The sequence below is a fragment of the Tupaia chinensis genome, unplaced genomic scaffold, assembly GCF_000334495.1.
Source record: "Tupaia chinensis unplaced genomic scaffold, TupChi_1.0 Scaffold000290_1, whole genome shotgun sequence".
NCBI classification, from domain to species: Eukaryota; Metazoa; Chordata; class Mammalia; order Scandentia; family Tupaiidae; genus Tupaia; species Tupaia belangeri.
In genome coordinates this window covers 469,982-484,733 of record NW_006159775.1, presented here as the reverse complement: position 1 = coordinate 484,733, position 14,752 = coordinate 469,982, and the positions used below count along the sequence as shown (strand labels likewise).

The 14,752-nt window shown below is 42.6% G+C and overlaps 1 protein-coding gene and 1 pseudogene across 1 annotated transcript in view; one reads left to right on the top strand and one right to left on the bottom strand.

Annotated features, from left to right (window-relative positions):
• Positions 1 to 14,752, top strand: part of FHOD3 (formin homology 2 domain containing 3) — a 507,831-nt gene that overhangs the window by 57,409 nt on the left and 435,670 nt on the right. The window lies entirely within an intron of this gene.
• On the bottom strand, positions 5,599 to 6,925 carry LOC102481959 (alpha-enolase pseudogene; annotated as a pseudogene).

Genomic DNA, 14,752 nt, shown 5'->3' with positions numbered 1-14,752 from the left:
AGAAGCCAGGGGTCTTGCCAGAGCTCTTTTACAAATAGTAATACATGTTCTCAGAGTGCAAGCCATCATTCAGGAACCTTATCATTTATAAAAGATATGCCCTAGTAAAGATATTTAATCATCCTAAAAACACTGAAGATTTTAGTAAAAAAAAAAATGAAAATATCAAGTCTTAAAAGATTAGGAGAATAATTACAGATTTCATTACTATAATTTCTAATTTACATTACTTACAAATTATTCTTGAGTTCTGTTGGCAACTGTCAGTCAAAGATACTTAAGTAAGTGTTGAGGAACTTACTGGGGCACTTGAACATTTTCTAAAAAGAACCCCTGGCAGCCCACTGGGATCTGACCCTCTGGGGGTGGGAGTGGGCATTGGTGTTCTTGAAAAGCTTTTCCAGGGAATTCTCCTGGGCAACCAGGGTGAGCTAACACATGCCCCAGGGCTCTCAAGTAACTCTAGCCAAGCTCAGTGTTCTACCTGTGCTAAGTGCTTTACTTACGGGATCATATTTCTGCCTCATTAGCTGGGAGGTTTTTTTATCCTCCTCCCCATCCCACACAGAGGTAGAAATTGAGCTTCCCTAGCTTATATTATTTAAGATCCACCCCCATACCTCCAGTCTGTTCCCTGAATATTTGAGCAGGGCTGGCTACTAGCCCAGCCTCCTTGCCCTCTTTCTGCTATGGCACCTCTTGTTCTGCCTTCCTGCAGGAACTCTCTCACTTAACAAGCCCTTCTGGAGAGCAAGCCCTCAGGCCAACCGTATGCTAAGGTCACATGCTCCCAGGATGGAAGCAGCAGGGTCTAGATCCCATGTTGGTTCACATCTGGACTTTGCTTCTGGCCCCTCTGTGACCAAAGAGCACTTCTCCAGGTCTCCATTTTTTTCATCTGTACATCAGGGATTGTAGAACTCACTTCATAGGATTGATAGGGGGAATGAAGTACGATGAAAATGCGAAGGACTTGGCACAGTAGCTGACATGCACAAAGGGCACAGGTTGTTTCTGTGCACATGTGTGTCCCATGTGCAGATAACCCGATTCCTTCTAGGCTTCAGGTACCTGAAGGGCGTATTCTCAAATGTCAGGGGGCACATGCACCACCTGGGAACTTGGCTTCTGTAGGTTTGGTGCAGGGCCCGAGAGCCTGCATTTCTGACTTTCTCCTAGGTGATGCTAAGACTTGGCTTGTCAGTTCGGGGATTCTCTTGTACCTTGTTCAGTGGCTAGAAGAGTGTCAGAGGCGAAAACACTGGGTGACCAGAGAGTGTTTGTTCATGGGACTGTCTTTCTGTTTGCAGGTCAGGAGGCTGCCATCTTGCTGTTTTTAGGGTGTGACTACATGTGCTTCTAGCTTTTGTTTAAAAATTTGTTTTCAGTCTTGGTAGTTAGCAGTCATTAGAAAAAGTGTAAAATCAGTTATACATAAAATCAGTGACCTAATAAATGGCTTTTGTGAATTCATTACTATTCCTTATTTATATGTCATCTCCCATCAAGTAGAATGACAAATGGGTAAGGAATCAAACGTTCAGCGTATAATGCCTGACTCTGCCATTTAATAGCTATTTCCCTTGGCTTCTCCAGCCGTCTATTTTGTACATCTGTAAAAAGGGGCTAATGATACCCTCATTACTTGGTCATTAGCTGGAAATGATGAGGAGGCTTGGCTTCTACTGCTTTGTCTAATTATATTTTAAGGAAAAAGTTTTAATTTGTAGAAAGATATTAGAACAAAGATTACATCATATTTTTACAACTATGGAGATATTTCTCCTTTTTGCCCCTTCTGCTTTCTTTGGCCATAGGAGGAAGTATCATGGTATGGACCAAATGGATAGGCATGAAACACTCAAGGATGCAGTTTAAATGTTAAGGTGTTTTTCTCCCTCCCTCTCCCCATTATTTGATATACGTGTGACTTCTTTTTCTTTTTTTTTGTTTGAAGAGGTTTTTGCTATAGGGCGCATGCACTCGCCAGACAGACAGACATAGACAGAGAGATAGAAAGCGAAAAATCACCCCCCAGGGGAGATGGCCACGCTGCAATCCGTTCTCCTCCATTCTCCTCCTGGGATCTTGGGCACGCACGCACATGCGCCCAGCGTGAGTTTAAGCCACTGGGTCCGGGACTCGAACTGCGGTCGACTTTGTGTGACTTCTTAATGTAGGATTTCTTGAATATGTAAAATGCAGGTGAAAACAGGGTAATACAAGACAGAAATAGGAATAACGCTGAAGACCAATATTTATAGAATCAGAATGAATAAAGAATATATGTTCTATAAGGTTCCCAAGGAGCTAGGTGGAAGCCATTTTTATATGACTGTGCATCTTGTTCAGTGGCTAAAAGGGTGCCAAAGGCAAAACCACTGGGTGACCAGAGATTGTGTGTTTACAGTTTGACATGGACATTGTCAAATGAACACATCACAATGAACATGTCAAAATAGGGACCAGAGGGACCAGCAGGGGGTGTAGTTCAAGGCACTGAACTCCCACATAGCAGACTGTGGTTCAAGACCCGGACCTGGCAGCTTGAAAATCACTCTGGGCATGTGTGCATGCATGCCCAAAATCACAGGAGGAAAATGGAGGAGAAGGGATTATGGTATGGCCATCATCCTTGAGGTGGGGGTAATTTCTCACATTCCTTCTTACTGTTTCTGTCTCTGTCTCTCTCCTGCAAGTGCCTGCACCCCATGACAAAAACCTTAAAAACAAACAAACAGGGAACAGATATGCATCTTGACCACATGGAGGAATGTCTTGTTTGTGGTTGTAAGGTTCATGTAAACTGGGAATTGTATAATAATTATTTTTCTTTTGTTCCTCCTTAGATGGTTAAATGATGCAACCTTCTCTTTCTATTTAAAACCTGTTATTGGGACCAGCAGTTGGCATAATGGCTATGTCGCTGGACTCCCATGTAGTCAACTACGGTTTGAGTCCCAGACCTGGTGGCTTAAACTCACGCTGGGCATGTGTGCGTGCGTGTCCAAGATCCCAAGAGGAGAATGGAGGAGAAGGGATTGTGGTTTGGCCATCCCCCCTGGTGGGTGATTTCTCACTCTCTATCTCTTTGTCTCTCTTGTCTTTCTGGTGAGTGTACATGCCCTATAGCAAAAACCTCTCTCAAAAAAAACCCCAAAAAACAAAAACAAAATAAAACACCGGGTATTTAGGGTTCTAGAGATTGAATCACTTGTTCTGTTGTCCATGCTCAGCTGTGTTAAGCACATAGTAGATCTTTTTTTAAAGTTTGTTTTATTCATGTTAGTACATGTGTATGCACAAGAGAGAGAAGCACCCTCAACAGCATCTTCTCTCACTATAATTTCTTTATCCTTCCCCTCTAGCTCCTAAGGATCCTGGGTGTGTGCACAGACACTTGGCACATTTCAGGCCAACCCTGGTATCTGAATCTGTCGTCATCCATTTGGCTTTTAACACTGTAGTTCAGTTTGCTACCCCTTGTGTCACCAGGCCAAGCCTGAAGTAAGTTTTTGATTAAAGGCCAGTGACAAATTCATTTCAGGAGTGTGGACTTTGATAATCTTTGGTTGTTCTAAGTTCCCATTGTTGGCTATCTATTTTTTTTTTTAAAGCAAGATAGCACTTGCAGACACTTTCAGAGGCCGTGAGAAATAGGTGCTAGCTTTTAAGGATACTCACTGTACTGGTTCTCAGTCAGATGCCAGGCTGTATGTGGTATTTTGTAGACATCGATGCTGCAGATAGACTCACCGAACATGGCCAACCCCAGAGATACAGATACAGGCTGTTTGAACAGACAATTTACAAACCTACTGGTCGTCTTGCCTTGTTTTTATTATTCTGTTTTGACAGTATAATTTTATGTCTTGGTAAGAGTTTTTGTTTCTTAGGGTTTATGTGCCTGAAAATACAGAACTGGGAATATAAGGTACAAGTATACCCTCATCCTTACAATGTAGGACCCTCTGGAATAGGATTAGGAGCAGGGTGGGTGGGACAGATGGTATGTAAATCTCTTATAGTGACATTAAGGAGGTATATTTGGATTGGCAACCTTTCTTTTTGAAATTCTTCCCCCTCTAGTCTGTCAGCCATTCTGCTGTAGTTTGAATAATGGTTTGTCCCTCAAGGTTTAGGTTTTGGAAGTTGGCCCTCAATGCAATGGGATTGGGAGTTGGTGAAGTGGTGAGGCCTATTGGGTAGTGATTGGATCATGAAGGCGCCAGCCTTATGAAAGGATTAATGCTGATTCATGAGAGACTGAGGGAGTGGCAGCTTACATGAGAAGAGGTTAATTCTTGTGAGAGTGTGTGGTTGTAGGATGATAACTGCTCTCAGGTTGCACTGCACACACATCTCTAATCTCTGCTTTTGCCAGCCGTCTTGTAGCCAACCTAATGCCAGCCACACACCTTTGGACTTTCCAGCCACCAGGATCGTGAGTCAAACAAACCTCTATTCTTATTTATTTAGCCAGAGAGCACATGCACTGTACAGAGAGAGGGAGAGAGGAAAAGGAGAGGGAGAAAGCTCCTCCAAGTAGGGAGTGTTCATGTGGCAATCCCTTGTCCTCCATTTCTCCATCCTTTTGACCATGCACACACATGTATCCTGAGTGTTTTTGAAGTTGCCAGGTCTAGGATTTGAACCATGTGGTCAGCTATGTGAGATCTGAGTCCTTTAACCACTAGGCCATGGGACTGGCCCCAAACTTCTTTATAAATCACTTAACCTCAAGTGTTTCTGTACACAGTAATGGGCTAAGACACATTCTCACTTTGGAATGATTGAATTTGAGCTGGTGTTTTTGTTTTCTTCACCCCCCCCCCCTTTTTTTTTTTTTTTTTTTTGTAAATCTGAGATCATTTGCCTTTGGAGACTGGGAGCTCTTTTGAAGTGTTCGTGGGGATTTTTGAAGTGAAGGATATGCATATTTTGTTTGGCAGATCGAGAGCTACAGTAGTCTATGAATGACTTTCATGGGTTGGTAAGGAGGAAGCGCTATTGGCAGGAGGCTGGGTATTAATGGCAGGCTCCATGGGGGCATTCACTGTGTGTAATCAGACTCCATGTGGGTTCTCGTCCTGGCTAGTCACATCCCCTGTCAGTCCACCCAGCCTCTAGTACACATGGTCTAAGTGTACAGGCCTCAGTGCCTGCGACTGAGCTCATGTATGAGTCAGATGTTTTGCACAGAGCAGGCCCTCAGAGTCCCCTGGTATGCAGCACAAGTACATCTGGATGGACCTCTGGCCAGTGATGAGGATATGCCTGCCACCCTCTGGTCTTACTCCCAGCCTCTGCTTACTTCTCATCTTCCATATGGCTCTGGACACTTGGTGTGAAGCAAGGGGAGAGCAACGATGCTTTTGGCCAATCACATAATTACGGAGCTAGGATTTCTGTCAGGGTTCCGGGTGGTCAAGCTTAGCTTTTGCAGAAGTTCCAAGGAAGTGGTGTGAGCACCACAGGGCTGAGAGAAGGGCACTACCAGAGGCCCTGCAAGTAAGTGTTGGTTGAGCATGCTCAGCCTGAAGTCAGGGTCTACTAAGCTGCCTAGTAATTGAGGCCTCCAGACCACCTGCCCTCAGCCTATTTGGCCAGGGCATTTCTGAAGTTCTTGCTGCCAAATTTGGCATTATTGCCCACTTCTTCTACAGTTCTGAGGAACTGGTTGTACTTGGCCAAGTGTCCAGATCTCCAAGATGCACCAGTCTTGACCTGCGTAGTGCAGAGCCCCACCACCAGGCCAGCGATGATGGTATCTTCAATTACCCCAGAATGATGGGACATCATAATGCCCCATTCATTAGACTGGGCCAGCTTACATGCCTGAAGGGACTCGCTCATGGAACCAATTTGGTTCACTTTGAGCAGGAGACAGTTGCACAACTTAGTACTCACTGCCTTAGCAATGCACTTTGGGTTGGTCACAGCGAGACCATCCCTCACTGCCTAGATTCCTGCAGTGACTGACCTTTTGCCATGCATTCCAGTCGTCCTGGTCAAAAGGGGCTTTGATGGAAAGCACTGAGTAGTCCTTGATGAAGAATTTGTACAGGTCAGCCAGCTGGTAAGGTGTGATAGACCTAGTGGAGTCTTCAGAAGACTTAAAGTTCAAGTCATACTTCCCAGACATGAGGAACTCGGAGGCAGCCATGTCTGTGCTGATGACAACCTTGTCAGGGTATCCAGCCTTCCCGATTGCATTCTTTAGCAGCTCTAGGGCTGCTTTGTTTCCTAGGATGTTAGGTGCAAACCTGTCTTCATCACCCACATTAGTGGCATCTTTCCTATATCTCTCCATGATGATGTTCTTCAGGGTGTAGTAAACTTCCACTCCAGTGTACATGGCTTCCCCGAAGTTGGCTGCACCCACGGGGAGAGTCATGAGCTCTTTCATGGCCAACTTGTTGCCAGCATGAGAGCTGCCATCATGTTGAAGGCCAGAACTGGCAGAATGGCTTTAAAGTTGCCAGCCAAGTTGGCGATGTGCCAGTACAGGGGCACACCCTTCTCAATGCCTCCAGCATCTCAGACAGCAAGGAACACCCCCAGGATGGCAGGGGCGTTCCTTCCTTTATATCAAACTTAAATTTGTTTTCCATTCTATCCATCTTTATCATTAGTTTGTCAATCTTCTGTTCCGTAATGTTGAGTTTCTTGCTAACCATCAGGGGACATCAACTTTTGCAGATGCAATAGTTTTATTAATGTACTCAACAGCCTTTGAGACACCCTTTCCCATATAGTGAGTCTTATCATTATCTGAGAGTTTCAGGGCCTTACAGATCCCAGTTGAGGCACCACTGAACTTACCAGCTCTGAAGAGACTTTTTTAGGTATAGAGATTAACCACAACAGTGGGTTTCTCACGAGAGTTGAAGATTTCTGTGGCATGGACCTTGAGAATAGACATGATAAATCTGGCTGTTGGGTCTTGTTGCACAGGAAAGAAGCAGAGGGTGCTGCAGACAGCAAGAAGAGCACTAAGATGGACCTGTTGAGATTTTTAACTATTATACATAATATAAAAGAGACCAGGGCTTTTTGTAAGGTCACAGGTTTTTTTTGGGTAATTCTGACATGCAGCCAAATTAAAACAAATTATCCTTTTTCTCCTATCTCCATGAATTCATTGATCTCTAAGTTGCATTTCTCATTAGCTTCTCCCTATTGTCTGGCTCATAAGCACTAAGAATTGTGGAAATAGAGATCTGACATATTAGTGACATGTCTGCTTTGGGCTCTGTACTGGGCTAGGAGACTCCCACAGAGTGTTTCAGTCCAACCCATGTCCAATAACCTTGAAAAATAGGTATTGTCATTTTACAGGTAAGAAAACTGAGGTTCAAAAGGAGTGATGGACTGCCCAAAACATAGGTGGTAGGGCGAGAATTTGAACTGAGATATATTGGATACTAAAGCTATATTTTTTCCATATGTGAGATATGGAAAGTAGTAGAGTATCTCTACTAGGAGCTACTGGAGACACCCTGCTCTACTTCATCCAACATAGAGCAGGATTCAGAGTGTGGACTGTCTGGATTTGACTCCTGATTTTGCCCTTGTATGTCCTACCTAACTTCTACCCCTCAACTTCTATCTCTAAAATAGTGTTAATAATAATATTTGTAGGACTGTTTTAAAGTGACTGGCGACTAGTAGATAATTAATGATGGCTATTTTTAAAAAAATTAAGTATCACAGTCTTTTCTCTATATGGCGATTTATGGGGAATAGGTATAAGACAAATGATGTTGGAACAATGTGATTGAGGCTGAAGGTGAGGTGCATGTGACTTTGGCTGTTCACCTTCCTGTGGAGGGGCCCCTATGAGACCGCCTTGTGGAGGGGCCTCTGAGACCGCCTTGTGGAGCGCTTGGGGTGCACTTAATGACAGCTTCTATAGGGGCCTAATTAGCTCTATTTCTCTGTCCTATGTATTCACCAACCTTTAACATTAATAACAGAATTTACTTGTTAATTATTAAGGTCAGCAGTGAAGGAAAGAAAAGGTTAAAGTGTATGTGGGGATGTGGGGTTATCATGTAGAATGTCAAAGATGGTCTTGGTCACTGACCTGCAGGAACGTCCAAGGTGGACACATCAACCTGATGAGAAAGTTTGACAGCCTGTTTGCAGAATGTTTATAGCAGGTCCAATGTTAGTGGACAGATATGTCTTTCCAAGAAAGGGTTTTTTTTTTTTTTTTTTTTTTTTTTTTTGATAAGGTATGGGTTACTGCTTCTAGGCAGGAGTGAGATGAACTGGACTGACAGATGTGACCTGGCAGCTAAGAGTTGTAGAGGAGGAGGTGTGAAGAGTTGGGAGACTCAAGGAAGGGAGCTCTGATGGCAGTGAGCAAGAAGATGCCTTCCGAAGACTTCTTGGTGAACAGAGGTGGTGCCATTATCAAGGAATGAAGCTAAAGACCAATGTACTGAGATGGCTTGTACCCAGGGCATAGTGCAAGTAATTTCTTGGAGTGGGGGTTGGAAAGCCAGCTACGGGCATCAGCACAACCAAGGAGTTGGCAGGAAGGAGCCAGGGTAGAAGTATTGGGATCTGGCCATGGCTGGATGGTGTCCATCATGAGGAGGACGAAAGATGTTTAGAGCCCAGGAGCCAACCCCAGATCATATGGTGGATCATCTTCCTGTAGTGGGTGGCCCCCATGCCTCTGCCATCAAAGGGAAATAATTATGGCTGTGTAAGTAAGAAGTGAATGAGAGAAGACTGGGCAAATGGTCACCATAGCAGTAAGCTGACCAGGTCATGGAATTACTGATTGTCATTGCTGGAAGGGCTCCTGAGGCTCTTTACCCACTTCTCCCATTGGAGATCTGAGCCTAAGAGCTTCACGGGTTGAGGTGACTCAACACATTAAGGTAGGGCAAAGATCTGAACTTGGGCCATTGGACTCCTGGTTCAGTACTTCTTACAGGACTGAGCCTTGCACCCTGAAAAATTCCTTCCCCTTTCAGGATAGCATTAAGTCACTTTCCTCTACTTACCATGGGAACCTTCTTGGGAGTAATCCTCATGCAGTGTGGTTGAGAGTATGCTTATCTTCTTCAACCCTTGCTTTTTAAAGACACAGAATAATTAAGCTGCTGGTCTGAAGCATGCAGTCATATTACCCATTGGCCCAAAAGAGTGACTATTCTTGGGAATGATGATAACACAAAGTTGGAAGGTCTAAGACACTATAAGAGCTCTTCTACCATGCTCTTGGTTGTTGTGTCTGTTCCATGCTAATCCCTCTTCTTCTCTTTGCTTACCTGGTTAGCCCCCCAGTTGACTTGTACTGTTTAACTCAGTGTTTCTTCCTTTTAGCAAACCTTCATTTCACCTGTGTTGTCTGGGTAGTCTCTCTCTCTCTCTCTGTGCTGTGTATGTGTGTGTGTGTGTGTGTATGTGTGTGTGTGTGTGTGTATGTGTGTGTGTGTGTGTGTATGTGTGTGTGTGTGTGTGTATGTGTGTGTGTGTGTGTGTATGTGTGTGTGTGTGTGTGTATGTGTGTGTGTGTGTGTGTATGTGTGTGTGTGTGTGTGTATGTGTGTGTGTGTGTGTGTACTCCAAGGAGACCTGTTGTTTTTAAACAACTGACTTACATTCTTATCTACTGGGCTCAAAGCTCCTTGACCTTGTCTTTCTCATTTTTATGCCAGGCATTATGTACATTTCAGAACCCTGTTTACAGTAGTGTGTAATGTTTACTGGTTGAATAGGTTGCAGTTGCAGTGAGTTCTAGGATTGACCATCAGACACAGACGTTGACTTGTAGAAAAGCTAAAGCTTGGGGTCAGAACTTTGCTGGTGTGTCCTGACCGGGGTATTTTGGCAGCTACAGTGGCACCTTGAAGAAGTACTTCTTATTACTTGGAAGGTGCTTGCTGGTGGCTTATATCATTAAACTTTGAAATCTAATGTTCCTTGTGCTCTGAAGGCCTATGTTTACCTGTATGTTGCTGTTGAAGAATGATAGTTAGCAACAATGCTCATGACAGGTGAATAATCAAAGGGCAGGGGCATTGCCAAGGTGCTTCACCTTTTACCACCCCTGTCATGGTGCTGTGAATCTTCCTGAGTATAACCTCTTACATTGTTCTTCTTATAGGGTTTCATAAACCATAATTCATATAATTCACATGCTATTCAGTTCACTCACTTAAAATATGCAATTCAATGTTTTTTAGTATAGTCACAGAGTTGTTGCAACCGTCACCACAATTTTAGGATATTTTCGTCATGCTAAAACGAAGCTCCGTATCCATTACGAGTCATTCCCATTTCCTCTCTATCTCCCCAGTCCCTGGCAATCATTAATCTAATTTCTGTTTCTATGAATTTGGCTATTCTTGACATTTCATTATAAATAGAATCATATAATATGTGGCCTTTTGTATTTGGTTTCTTTGACTTAGCATATTTTCAAGGTCCATCCACATGACTCCATTCATTGGTTCTCGGTTCCTTTCTGTGACTAATATTCCATTGTATGCATATACCACCTTTTGTCCTTTCATTTATTCAGTAGTCAATGGACATTTGCATTGTTTGCACCTTTTGTCTATTATAAATAATACTGGTAAGAACATTCATATACAAGTTTTTGTGTGGATATATATATTCATTTTTCTTGGGTATTGCTATAGGTTCAATGTGTCCCTCCAAAGTTAATGTGTTAAAATTTGTTGAGCCACTGAAATTGTGTCAAGAAGGTAAAAACTTAATCTTATTATGGTGTTCAAAGGTGCAACCTTTGGGAAGTGATTAGATATCAGGGTGGGGGCTCCAAGATTAAGTCTGGTGGGTTTATGAGGAGAGGAAATGAAACAGAGACATGCTCTGCTCAGGTTCTTGTCCTCCTCTATTATGTTATCCACCAGCAATAAGACCATCACAAGATGCAACCCTTGAACTTTGGACCTACAAACCATGAGCTAAGAAATTCTTATTTTTATACATTGTCCAGACTCAGCTAATTCTCTTGGTAGCAACAGAAGAGACTAGCATAGACATACCTAGAGTTGAATTGTTAAATCATATAGTAACTCTCTTTTGTGTTTTAAGGAGCTGCCACATTGTTTTCCAAAGCAGCTGCACCATTTTACCTGCCCAGCAGTAATGGATAAGGATGCCAATGTCTCCACATTCTTTTCACCATTTGTTATTGTTTGTCTCTTTGAGCTTAGTAATTTTAATGGCTTTGAAGTTATATTTCATTCAGTTCTGATTTGCATTTCCCTTGTGGATAATGATGTTGAGCATCTTCTCATGTGCTTATTGGGCATTTGTGTATCATTTTGGGAGAAATATTCTTAAAATCCTTGACCATTTTAAAAGTTAGATTATTATTGTTATTTTCTAGTGTTGAGATGTAAGAGTTATTTGCATTTTCTGGATAGAAGTCACTTATCAGATATATGATCTGCAAATATTCTTTCCCATTCTGTGGGTTACCTTTTCCTGTCCTTGAGGATATCCTTTCAACAGAAATTTTTGAAAATTTTTTTTTTTGAGAGATTTTTGCTATAGGCTACGTGCACTTGCCAAAAAGACAGAGGCAGAAACTGAGAAATCACCCTTCAGGGGGGATGGCCACACCACAACCCCTTCTCCTCCATTTTCTTCTTGGAGTCTTGGGCACACACACACACATGCACCTGGCGTGAATTTAAGCCACTGGATCTGGGACTTGAACTGCAGTTGACTACATGGGAGTCCAACAACATAGCCATTATGCCGATTGCTGGTCCCACAATTTTTTAATTTTTAGTAAGTCCAATTTGACTAGTTTTCTCTCTCTCTCTCTCTTTTTCCACTTGTGATCTTGGTATCATATCTAAGAGACCTTTATCTAATCCAAGGTGTCATAAATTTTAGTCCTGTGTTTTCCCTTAAGAGTTTTTATTACTTTGGCTTTATAGTTAGGTCTTTGATCTATTTTAAGATAGTTTTTGTGTATAATTTGAGATAGAGATCTAACCTAACTTTTTGAAAAATTATATATGGATATCCAATTGTTCTAGCACCATTAGTTAAAAAAGACTGCCCATAGGCTGGCTTAGAAGTCCAGTTATGGTGTGCTGCTCAAGCAGTGCTGTATCCATATGGAGGATTGTGGGTTTGGTTACCCATGTGGCTTGTGCATGCTGGGCATGTATACCCATGATTTTGGCCGACTAAGAGGTCTGGGTGGGGGATCATTGCCTGAGATTCTGTTGAGGATGCTTGTCTTTCTGTTTCTTATGCTCACAAGGAAAATAGATAAAACTTAAAAGAGATGATCTTTTTTATTATATATTTTGATGCATTAATAAATACCTTTTACGTTTTACTTATAAAACTTGCAAGTACTTTTGTAAATTTTCTTGAAACTTATTAGGATAAAAGTTATTAAAATAATATAATTCCTCAAAGAGCATCATTTTCCCTATGTTATCTTAAACGAAGAAAAGGAAGGATTTCATATCTGTCTGTATTTGAAACTAGCATTCATAAAAGAATATTTAGTCATTGAGTTCTAGTTTTTAAAAAGTATAGAGGTCTGGCTTCTAGATACCTTTTGTTTTCTTTTTCCAATTAGTTTCTTTTCATCTTATTCGCGGTTTCCTGTGTTTGTTTATTTGTCCTTTTTGTTTATACAGTGTGGGGGGGCCCACATTTAAAATGTTTAGAGCACAAATAGAACAGTTATTTCTGTGAATTTGTCTCCAGCATTTGGCCTGAGAGGCCCAGAAGAATTCCACAGTTAGTTACCTTTTGAAAAGGGAGAGGAACCGAGATTGTTTCTATTTCACAAATGAGAGCACCCTAACTTATGCCAGTGCCATTTGGCACTTTGTTGCTTCCAACCCTAAAACAAAGCCACCATTGGGCTATTTAGGAGATTATCCTGCCTGGTGGCCCCCTCCCTTTGGATAGCCCCTGCTTCAGGCAATGGCTGCTCCTTTGGCTTCTCCCCTTTCTCTCCCATCCCATTGCTCCTAAAATAGACTTTGTCCCGGTGGGCCATCTGCAGGGTGACAAATGGGCCACTGGGGTAATGAGTAGGATTTGAGCCCCCCTTATGGGAAATGTGTTCTGTAATTGACTAATTTTTTTTTTTTTTGAGAGTTTTTTTTTTGGCTATAGGACGCGTGTGCTGGCCAGACAGACAGAGACAGAGAGACAGAAAGCGAGAAATCCCCCCCCACCCCACTGGTGGGAATAGCCACACCGTGATCCCTTCTCCTCCATTCTCCTCTCAGGATCTTGGGCACGCATGCACAGACACGCTCCTGGCATGAGTTTAAGCCACTGGGTCCGGGACTCGAACCGCGGTCAACTACATGGGAATCCAGCGACATAGCCATTACGCCAACTGCTGGTCCCATGTAGTTGCCTAATTCTAACCAGGACTGTTTCCCTCCAATTCCCCACCTCATGTAGGCAGCAAGGGGGCAATGGTGACAGTAATCAGGGTCATTGTCTCAAAGGGTGGAGCTAGAGGGACAGAAAAGCCGCCCAAACCCAGTGCTTTTTTGAAAAATTTTTTTAGCATTTTTGGAGTAAGTACGATAATGTTGCAAACCCCTTCTGTATATATGTTCACACCTGCACTTGAAGAGCAATTTGAGAATAAGTTATATACCAAGAAAATAAAAATTACTTCAGTATTTAAAAGTAAACTAAAGTTTATAGAATGGCCAACTCTAAGAAGAAATGATAATAATACCATTCTTAAAATATTAATGTGTTTCTAAGATACACATTATTTAAAATCAGGATGATTGGCAAAGTATAAAATCACATTTATTCTTTTTTTTTGGAGAGGTTTTCACTATAGGGCGTGTGCGTTTGCCAGACAGACAGAGACATAGAGACAGAAAGCGAGAAATCACTGCAGTCCCTTATGCTCCATTCTCCTCTCGGGATCCTGGGCACACACGCACATGGCGTGAGTTTTAAGCCACCAGGTCCGGGACGCGAACCGCGGTCAACAACATGGGAGTCCAGCGACATAGCCGTTATGCTAACTGCTGGTTCCCAAAATCACGTTTATTCTTGAACAGCCTGGAAAGCTTCTGTGCACCTTGGAAGGATATGTCATTTTCCCCATGCAAAATTAAAAACGATTCGAGTCCTGAACCTGGTGGCTTGCCTTCTCACTCCACCTCCCCCCCCACCCAATCTCTTTCTGGTCAAATGAAATGAATAAGTAATTTTTAAAAAGAAGTATTTATTTTAATTTTAATATTGAACCATGCTAGTTAGGTATGAAAGTCTAATATGAAAATAACATAAAAAGTTAGTATCTACAAAGGAATTAATGATATGGGAGAATTTTCTTACTTTCCTGGCAGCCTCAGAACTTGTATTCCAGACACTCCACTGGTGAGGGTGTCTCCTGAGTCTGGCCAAACTTATTGCCTACCTGATACGTGGTGAACCTTTGTTCAATAAAGACTCAACCAAAGAATTGTAAGTGGGCAGGCTGGCAGCAGAGGACTGCCCCTTTCCTAGAAACACAGTGTCATCATTTAGGGACCCTAATTTCCAAAAGTGCTCATCAGAAACTTGTTGAAAGTTAGAGTGTGGTGGTTAAGGTGCATAGACTCCTACATGGTAGACCGTGGATTTGGTCCCAGACTTGGTGGCTTGAAAATCATGCTGGGCATGGGTGCATGACCATGCCCAAAATCCTGAAAGGAGACCAGAAGAGAAGGGATTGCAGTGTGGCTATTCCCCCCCCCCC